Here is an 11,196-nt window from a genome sequence, read left to right as displayed (position 1 = left end):
ATTTCAACAATTGGTATCCACTACTCTATTTCATAAATATTTCTTAGAATATTTTGCATCTATACATGTAGCGTCATAGGACGAGACATTGATTATCTTGTATTTGTGTACTTGGTGATCTTTGTCACTTGCAGCGTCTGTTTTGACGATGTGCTAGTATGAGGCATTTTCACTAATTAGTGTGGCGAGTGCTTTATACACTGCAGCGCATAAATTTTCTTGTTTCCTTTTTAAATTGTAGTGAGAAACAGGAGTCTGTGTCTTTTTCAAAGACAAGTTCATTTAAACCTTTTATGCATAGATTCAGACTCTTATACTCAAACCAGTTTTTAATGGAAAACTTCAATTCTTTCATCAGTTGTGATTGTCGTTCTTTATGAAAATCATTTTACACTCACAACTGGTTCATTTTTCTCAAAAGATTAAATGCAATTGCTTTCATTCAAAATCATAGATTTTCTAAAGTGCATTTATATCTCTTTCTGTTCTTTGGAACTTAATCAGCCTCTTGGCTTTCCTATATAGTCATAAGGTTGAAAACCAACAATCTTTATCCCAGACTATAAAACCAAATTCAGAACACATCCCAACTTTTCCCCTGGAGTAATAAGGAACTTATTAGACTAGAGGTCAATAAGGGAGAAACTGTACTCGTTACAGCAAATAAGGATGTGAGGGATAGTGTACCCACAGCTCTACCTCTCAAGGAGAAAAGGTGTTTTCAAAATTGAGGTAACTGTTGCCCATCTGTATTCTCTCAAAAGAATATAGAGCTGAAAAGGCAATAAAACAGTCTCTGGAATCATTCTCTCAACAGGATGAGTCCATTGAAATTCGCTCGTCAGCCAGAGCATCTTGTATTGAGTCAAGCACATCATCAGTAATCACTCTGATAAAGAGCCTAAACAGAAAATCTTATGGACACTATACAAGAGAGTGCACAGTAAGGTTAAAGGTTTTGTTCCAGAAGCAACTTCTTCAGTTACCATTTTACGGTAAATAAGATGGTTGATGCCTTTACAGGTGTAAGGAGGAAACGAGGATCTCAATTGCCAAATCTTCAGGATTCTCGTCTCCCTCCCCAGATAAGAACAGATCTGGATCCAATCGGAATGGATTTCCTATTTATAGGAGATCGGCAACTCTCTGACTATGAGTCAATTTATTGATGAGTCGGTTGAGGATCGGGGATTTACGAAACCCCATTGCACCGCCAGTGACCTCTCTTGAAGGGGCTATGGTGATTTTCTCATGCAGGTACAGAAGACCATACTTTGAGTGCTGAGAGAAACACTGTGAGCCAAACACTGAGAGTTAAACACTTGGTGAGATTCTGAGAAGAACCAGTGAGATATTAGAATGAGAAATATGTGAGCATAAGTGAGTGCAAACACATAGGATTTTGAGAAGAGTGAAACACTTGTGAGGTACATATAATAATAATTGGTATCGTAAGCTCACAAGTTGTTGAAAGAATTGATGGAAGCAACTACGGTTCATTCCATTTCACGTTGTGAACTTATGGTTGATGATTCTCTTGAATCAAGTGTCTTCATAGACATTGAGGAGGACTCGGGCATTTGCCATAATTAAGCCTTTGTCTAACCTCCCAGAGAAAACAACTCTGGATCCTTAATTGGATAAGCCACTTAGTGGTTGGCAACTTGTGGACCATGATTCGGATTTATCTGATGAGTCTACAGGGACTGGGAATTACGAACTCCCATTGCACCACCGGTGACCCCCTTTAAGGGTGGCTAAGGTGATTTTCTTGCAGGTACTCAGCATTTTGGAAGCTCAGTATTTGTGTGGAGGGATACACTTACAGAACTTGTGAGTGACACCCTTACCCTAAAACCGAGAGAAAATTGAGTGTTGAGTGATACACCTGCAGAACATTTTAGTGAGACACCTACTAATTACCAAATTTATACCTAAAGACAAAGTGGATGTTGTTACTGGAATGTCAGTTCTTATTCATTACTTTTCCGTTTGGAACCTATTCTTTCAGCATAGGGACCAACCCAATCAAAGTAAACCCTTCTTCTGAACTCTTTCTTCGACCCCAGCTTTAGCGTTGTTTAGTTCTCTACGGGGATATTATCTTTTGGTACAGGAAGTATTGTACACATTCCTTGACCTATTTGATACCACATATCCTTGGAGGATTCCACAACTAAGGGGGAGAATATATTTAGGGGGAGAATTTATGAAAGGGGGAAGAAAAAGTAAGTTAGCTTTCTTCTGTTGTCTACAACTAAGGGGGATTAAACTACTCTTTAGCTTTGTACTACTGAGGGGGAGATTCTTCTTTCAACTAAGGAGGAGGATTGATCTTTCATCTAAGGGGAGATAACTACTTATCACCAAGGGGAACCTGATCAAGGTAACGGGAGGAGAAGTATAAGGTGATACATCTTTTCTTCAGTAAGTGGTAGACAAAAACTTATTCATTACCACTGAAGAATTTAAAGAAGCTGCTGATTGTTCTTTGCATAATGGAATGTTTTGAATTCTCTTCAAGACAGACTATGAGGATTATCTGGCAGGTAAGCAAGAACCAGAGAAATAAAGGTGATATGCACATCTGTTATTTCTATTCATGAAATCTGGAAATGTATTATACTTTTTCTAGTGTTAGTTGAGTTATCCTCCAGAGGATTTGCTTGTTATGATTAACAAACAAATAGGGGGAGAAGTCTAAATGTAAAGACAACCCTATCTGTTACATAGGGATGATAACTCAACAATAGAACAGGATAAGTAAATAACACTACGCCTGCACCGGAATCGGAAGATACGAAGACAAAGGTTGAAGAAGCCATCTACAGTCTTGAAGGAATAAGTTCACTGGAAGAAGTTCATTAATATGTTCATGCCTCAGTGAAGAATAAAGATTGAAGTATTCAAGATTGTGGAAGCAATGAAGATGTTGTCCAAGTACTCGAAAGATTTCAGTGCAACCCCTGAAGCAAGATATTCTATATATCTTGGTTGGTTATTTACAATCAACAAACTGAAGCATAAACTAACCCGGAACAGACTGATCAATGTTTGCTGACAAAGACGGTACAATGTTTAACTTCAGTGTTAGTCGCTTGTGAACCAGACCAGTACACTAAGCGTCAGCACGTACGGAGCTTTGCAAAGTATTTATCGATCGAAGAATTGATCCAGTCATAACAAGTCATTTGTTCCAAAGCCAAGCCAAGCCAAATGCCTAGCCTCTGCAAGCTATGCCAAAGTGACCTATCTTTTATATGTGTGCACTTATATATTTGTATATGTACAAATATAATTATATATGTATATATGTATATTTAATTAAATATAATATATATAGTATATATGTATATATGTTTTTAAACATATGTATATGTATATTTATATGTATATATATTTAAATAAATATATATGTATATAATATATGTATTTATATTTTACATAAACATTTATATATTTAAGTGTATATATATATTATATTATGTGCATAAATATATCTATATTTAGAGAGAGTAATATATATCTTTATATATATATTTATATTTATATTTACACATAGTTATATGTATATTATATATATTTAAATATATGAGAATATATTTAAATATATGTGTATATATTTATTACTATATGTTTATATAAATATTATATATATGTATATATTTATATATACTTTTTCTATATATATTTATGTTTATATTTATATTTATACATAACTATATATATCTCTATATATATTTATATATATATTTACATTTGTATTTACATATAATTATATATTATATATATTTAAATATATGAGAATATATTTAAATATATGTACATATATTATTATATGTTCATATAAATAATATATATATGTGTGTATATATTTATATATACTTTTATTTATTAATATAATAACAACATAATATATTATATTATATATATTATGCATGCATGTGATGATGTCAGGTGTCTACTACAACCTAGGGTTTGCATGTGTCATGTGTCTGCACCTAACGTAAAAAGCTATACACACCGCGTGTATATGCATGGCTGAGAGCAAACTAGGCTACACAAAGAAGAAAAAGAAATAGTAGCGCCACTTGCTTTTACAGGAAGGAGGAAAGATAACAGTGGCAAATACAATCCTTGAGGCGCCAACTTGAAGCTTTGCGGATGAAATGACTAAGTAAGAATTGGGTTGGCGCTATACATACCCACTGTATGTATGGAAGCGCCAACTGGGGTCAACCATGGTCCAATGTGAGAGAACAGAGGGGTGGCTTGTACAGTGGCGCAAGTATTGACTAGAAATGTCAAAGCGCAGAGTTTGACTCCTTTGAAGTGAAGTGGCACAAGTTTTATGTGATGATATTTGTCTAAGTGCCACACATACAGTATACTACACTGGAAGCTCACTTGGAGCGCAACCATTGACTAAGTCAAAGGTTGCGACTCCAAGCCATATACTCTCAAGGCGCAAACTCCTCTCCAACTTAGAATTTTGTCTAAGTTACAATCTCTACTGGGAAGCAGTGTAAGGCGCAAGATTTGACTAAATTCCAGGCGCCAACTTTGACTTCTTATATATGCACACATATGTACATATCCAAGCGCAAGTTTGTGATACATATATATGTGTATATATAACTGGCGCCACTTCTTGTGCTGAGGAGTTAGATTTATTTTGTTAAATCGAATCCGTCCAGGACGAACTCAAGTCGTCCAGGACGAACTCGTTAACCATGGTTAGTTTATGAAAGCCTATAAATATGTGATTGTGGTTCTCACAATTTACAAAACATCCTTCGGGATGAAATGGCCAAGTGCTCTGCACGGCTACTCCCACTATATATACACTCTAGTCTAGCTTTGTAATAGAAATATCCGTAGCGGTTAGAGTTTGTAATATTGAGAGTAGTGGCCATTGTAGCCGAACCTTCGGGTTTGGATTTGTAGCACCCTTCGAGGTATTTATCAATATACAGATATACCTTGGAAAATATTGTGTGTTGGTTTAATATTTTCATATCCTCAGAAACCGACCCAATAAATATCCGGAACACGAAACCCATTACAGAACTGCAATTTGTTTATCCGCAAGATTCGAAAGAATTTTAAATTGTAGTGAGTATCGTATTCAACCCCCCCCTTTCTACGATACTTTGGACCTAACAGCTCTTACATTATTATCATTCCTAAGAGTAACTGACAGTTTGCACCCCGTAACTTAAGTGATTTTTGCGATTTGGTTCTATTTTTATAATGTTGGCAGTATGCAACCCAAAGCTTATAATTATCAAACAAAATGCAACCATTCTCCAATTGTCGTTAAAGTACTAACGGAAAATGATAAAATGCAGGGATAAAGTAGGAAATTTACTATCTAAATAATGTAAAACCCAGACGCTGATATATTTAATACATACATGTCATCTTCTCCATCCTAGCAAGATAGTTATAAATGGTAGGTAGTTGAAGGCATTGACATCACAAATTAAAATCTCTTGTACAGTTATAGAGGAATCAATGTTAAAGGCAAGGTTGTTGTGCCAACCTTACAAAAATAAACATCCAAGCAAGCACAAAACAATAACCATTACTGCTGCTCTAAAAACTTCCACCAAATTATCAGAAATGCTCTAAACAAACAACCAAAAAATTGTCCCACAGCACACATATTGCAACTGCTAGTCTTTTTTTAACATTTTCTTTTTCTTCCTTTTACCAACCTCTTGCAAAATTCTTAATGATATGAACTTCTGTCCTGCACTGGCTCAACTCCCAAGCAATGTCTATTAGATGATTGAGATGGTGGCTTGAATTTTTTTAAAGATCCCTCCATGTCTGCTTGTATTTTCAACCTCGGTTGTTTCCTGGACTTTGTTGACATTAGTTGATTGTTTTGATGTCTCCGCTGGTGGTTGTTCAACAATTTTGGAGTCTTGTGTTTGTTTGTATTGCTCCTAGATTGGTTTGGATCATTTTTTAGTGAAATAAAAACATTCTCTAAACAGTTACTCAAAAATAATGTAAGTGCTTAGTAATGCAAATAGTTTAATAGTAATGTACCTTTGCAGCAATTAAGGTTCTAGCTCCTTTAGCAGTGCATGTTTTTTTTATTATGTCCAATTTGTTGTCAAACACTACACTTTTTAATGTTAGCGGCACTTGAGGTTCCAGCTTCTTCCTCTCCCCCTTCTTCTTGCCTCTTTTTTTCTTCATCAATTTTCTGCAAATTTCAAATGTGGTTAGAAACATGTCACAATTTTCAAATAGTTTCAAATGTAATTGAAAACATGTTATTATGAGTAAATGTAACTAGGGTTTTCTCCGAAAACGCGACCATATATCTACTCTCAATCGACATCGCATTATGTTGAATCAATGGTTATAGTCAAGTTAGTAACATTTTAGTGATGGTTTTACTGACAATTTTTTTCTCGACATATAAGAATACATTTGGGGTAAGTTCACTGGAGAAAACCGCCCACCATGACTTTAAGAAGCTTGCTTCTGCTATATATATTCAAGTAATAGAAATCAGATTGCTACCTTGATTGCGGTTTATGCGAATTGGAATTTTGCCGCAATCGAAGAAATTGGATTGGGATGGGCTGGTGTAATTTATCTTTAATATCATTTTCCACTTCCCCTTGACATCATATAGTTCTTTATCAGATATTACTATTCTCATGTCCCATTTGTCTCTTTCGATATTGGATGAGAAGAAAAGTAGAAAACAGTAGGTTTCGAAGTAGCAACTCTCAGCATACTAGCATCCTTTCTCATCCCACTAAGAAAAGCTCCATGCACTGTGACGGGGATATTGTTTGTTAATAGCTTCTCCGGCAGATAGATTTGGTAGTGTACAGGTACAGGTCAAATTCATAACGGTGTGACTAACAGAATGACCACAAATCATATAAGTATTTAGTTAAGTGACTACTGGAAAAATAGTTATAAAATGAACAGATTAGAAATAAGTACGAAGTTTAATAGCCATTTAGGCTTTTCTCTCCACATGTACTCCAAAACTCTAACTTAAAGGTGGACTTTAAAGAACATAACTAAATATATGGTGATATATATATATATATATATATATATATATATATATATATATATATATATATATATATATATATATATATATAGTCAGAGTTAAGTTCTATGGAGACCATTGTTTTAGAATATCGTGGAGATCACTTATGTTCAGCAAGTAAAATATTGTATAAAAATACTGCAAAATGTATAGTTCTGCAAATCATGTTGTACAAGATCATTATTTCATTTAAAATCTTGAATATTATATAAGTTTTGCATGTAGAAAATTTAAAAAATATTTATTCTACAAAATATATTTAGTAGGCAAAATATTTGTTCAACTTGCAGAACATACATTATCTACTTATAAAATATAGATTATCTTCAATAATTATAATGAATACATTATATTTGTAGAACATACTTCACAAAATAATGTATTTTATAGTGTTTTGATTGTAGAAAATACGTGGTGTCCGAGGTCTCCGATGAATTAGCGGTCTCCATAGAATTTTCATGTATCTAGTCAACAACATATCAATAGTGAAAACTAAAAAAAATTATAAGTAATATTAAATATTTGATTTTAAATATTAGTTGTTGAACATTTTAAGTGAGTTTAAATTAGTTAGATTCAACTCCATTTTCAACTTTTGTATTACATTACATAAGAAGAACGCGTAAAAACGTTCATTAAAAAATACAAAATTTTAAATTTTATAAAGTAGAATAAGTTATTCATATGAGATCAAATTATAATATATATATATATATATATATATATATATATATATATATATATATAACTAAACTATATAATATAATATGATACAGTATTGATTTGTTTGTGTATATTTGTTTTAAAAATTATTATTTTATTATAATTAATTTTGTTCAATGCAGAGTCAAGAATTTTTATAGAATTCCTGAGAACTAATAACAATCCTTTAAAATCTTATGGACTGTGATGAGATCATAATAATTATATAAAATACACTATGAAATCTCTCAAGATCAATTAAAGTATAAAAGCATTTATCAGTCTTTAAATATCATTAGATTTGATCAATATTATATGATGCTCATTGAATATCAGCAAATTAAAAGTTATAATTCGTAATCCTGATTGAATACCCAAAGATTTCAATATATTATTTTAATATTCCATATATCGACAAACTGAGTAAAGTTCCTTGGAGTCCTCATTTCATCGGAGTTTTGAAGTCTTCATTCTTCAAAATTGGATAAAATATAATATAGTGGTTTCAATTTCAATTTTTTTGTTCTGCAATATTCTTAAACATCCATCAAGCTAAAGATTATGTTCTACAACGTAATCAATGTGCACAACAATTAATTTTATAAATCGCGGGACATATTAAACATATTGTTAAGCATAACGTTCTGTGATTTATAAAAATAATTTGTATGCATGTTAATTACGTTGTAGAACATAATCTTTAGCTTGTCGGATGTTTAAAAATATTGTAGAACAATAATAAATAAATTTGAAACTAGGAGATTATAATTTATTGAATTTTAAAGAATGATGACTCCAGGACTCCAAGGAACTTAACTCTCGACAATTATCTATTTTGATTAATATATTATTTCCTTGTAATTTATTATACATATATAAATTAAATATAATATCCATCACACAATTTATTATGCATTCGAGATCCTTCTGAATCAACTATAAATATAAGTTTTCTTTTGTTCCTCTTTCGCACGCTTGCGCATATGCATAAAATCGTCCTTCTTAATTCCCCCATTTTCTCCTTTGCTCAATTAAGCTCCCAGCTATAATTTTATGTTCGTTCTATTTAGCCTCCCCCTCTATCAATTTATGTCACTATTTTTCTCCTGAATTTGTATCTCCTTTTAGATATAACCAAATTATGATAGACACGTTTTTAATTTATTAAATTTACACCTCTCTCATCACTCTCCGATTTGTTTTTGTCCAATTTTTTATGGATCACGATTTCTTAATTTATGCTTCCAAAATACTTGATATCCCCCAATGAGTAAGTAGTTCAATTGTTTTATATTATATACACACATATGTACACATGTACATATGTTTATATAAGGGTGTTTATTATTCGACATGTATCGAGTTTTTCCTAATTGGAATGAACTAGACACTTTTTAGTAGATTGATATTATTTTTAGATTGGACTGGATTAAGTCAAAACTAAATTTAAGTTAATTTCCCCCAATTTAAAACTAGATCCTGAATATCTATATAGTATCATATCTATAATTTTTGTATTAATGATTCAGATTCGCATTTTGAATTAGTTTGAATTTTGATTGTGATATTAAAAAATCTCATTATTACTATTAATGCAAATTTGTGATTTAAGATATGTGTAATCAATTGACCATCATATGTCTCAGAGATATCATCTGTTTATTATATTATGGTGTACAAAATCGCAACATACGTGATATGACTTTTCTTTTGTAACAAACATATTATATATTTATAGGATTCACAACTTTATTTGTGAATGTAATTGTCAATTTTGTAAAATTTATATGATATGGAATTCTTAAATTTATGAAATATATGCAGAAAATAATGAAGAAAATGCTCCAAAAAGATCGAGTTTCGCTTTCAGTACTATTCGAGTGCCATTTTTCAGGTAATACATATTTTTTGGTATTATATACACAATATTTCTTACTCAAACTTTCTAAGTATACAACATTAATAAAATATCCAATGTACTTTGCTATAGGTAAATAATGTTAAACATAACATTTGAATGTCATTTATAGGTATTGTATTTACATGAACTGAGTTAAATAGCGTATTATTTTTGTATGAAGGCAGGATTGAATGATGCTGGACTACTGAGACAACTTAAAAAGAACAAAGTTGTCAGACGAACATTGTGGAAGCCAATGATACACTACACCATATATGGCTTGTTATAACATTTCTTTTTAGTGTAACCAGCTAAAGTGTGACCATAGGTGCCTTAAAATTATTTTAGGCCATTTATGATTACTTGTTATAGTAATCTAAGGATTTATTTTCCTGATATGCATAATGACATAATTAAAGTCAGATTTGTACACTCCTTTATACTACAGCCATGTGTGTACATATGAATACTCCCACTCGTACTTGTTGGTGTTGAGGATAAAAAAGAGTTTAGTATAGATGGGAAGTCTCATTTTGTCCTACTTTTTGTTCCGCTTATCAATAATGGAGCCATGTTTGCCAGAACAACTCGAGATGGATCGGAGCAGTGGGTCAATGGTTAAGTGAGACCTAGTATGCAAAATGTGTATATCCTATGTATGTGTTTGATTATTTTTCATTAATGTGGTGTTTGGTTATAGAGTTTTGTCTAGTGATAAAAAGTACTCTCATAATATAAAAATTGATGCAGTTAAAGATTTGAAAACAAGATTTATAATATAAAAACATTAAGATATAACTAGGGTGATAGAATTAACCTTTATGAATATGATGGATTGCTACCCTTAATAGAGGGAATAGGTTAAGTATTCTATAATTTGATGATCGAGTCTAAAACAATATCTGTGGATTCCATTACTTACATAGAGGTGAAAATCAATTATTGGAACCAGAATATATTATGCATTTCTCGGTTAATGAGGTTATACTAGAAGTTTGCATGTTCATTCTTAAACATATATAGTATTTGTAGATAGTAGTAAGTTTGCATGTTTATCATGTCATGGAAGATATTTATTTATTTGTTGTGTAGTGTCAGGCTGTTGGCCTAATTTTAAGAGTCATTTAGTCAGCAATGCTTTTCCTTTCGACTCCTAAACTTTTGCTTTTGTCATCCTGAATATTAGGATAATGCATGTGCTGTGACGTATTATATATATTTATGTATGCTAATTAATCATGTTGAATATGATATCTTGTTAGAAACCAATCAAATTTTAATTATCTATCTACTATCCTCCTGACCTATCTTTTAGCCCTACTTTGACTAATCATTCCAGTTGTAAACTTATTACTGATTATATATATATATATATATATATATTTATATATATATATATATATATGTATGTGTGTGTGTGTATATATATATATATATATATATATATATATATATGTATGTATATATGTATATAAAATGAAGTGCTTTAAATTGCAGGAAT

The sequence above is a fragment of the Daucus carota genome, chromosome 9, assembly GCF_001625215.2.
Source record: "Daucus carota subsp. sativus chromosome 9, DH1 v3.0, whole genome shotgun sequence".
Classification (NCBI taxonomy): Eukaryota; Viridiplantae; Streptophyta; class Magnoliopsida; order Apiales; family Apiaceae; genus Daucus; species Daucus carota.
This window is presented reverse-complemented; position numbering follows the sequence as displayed.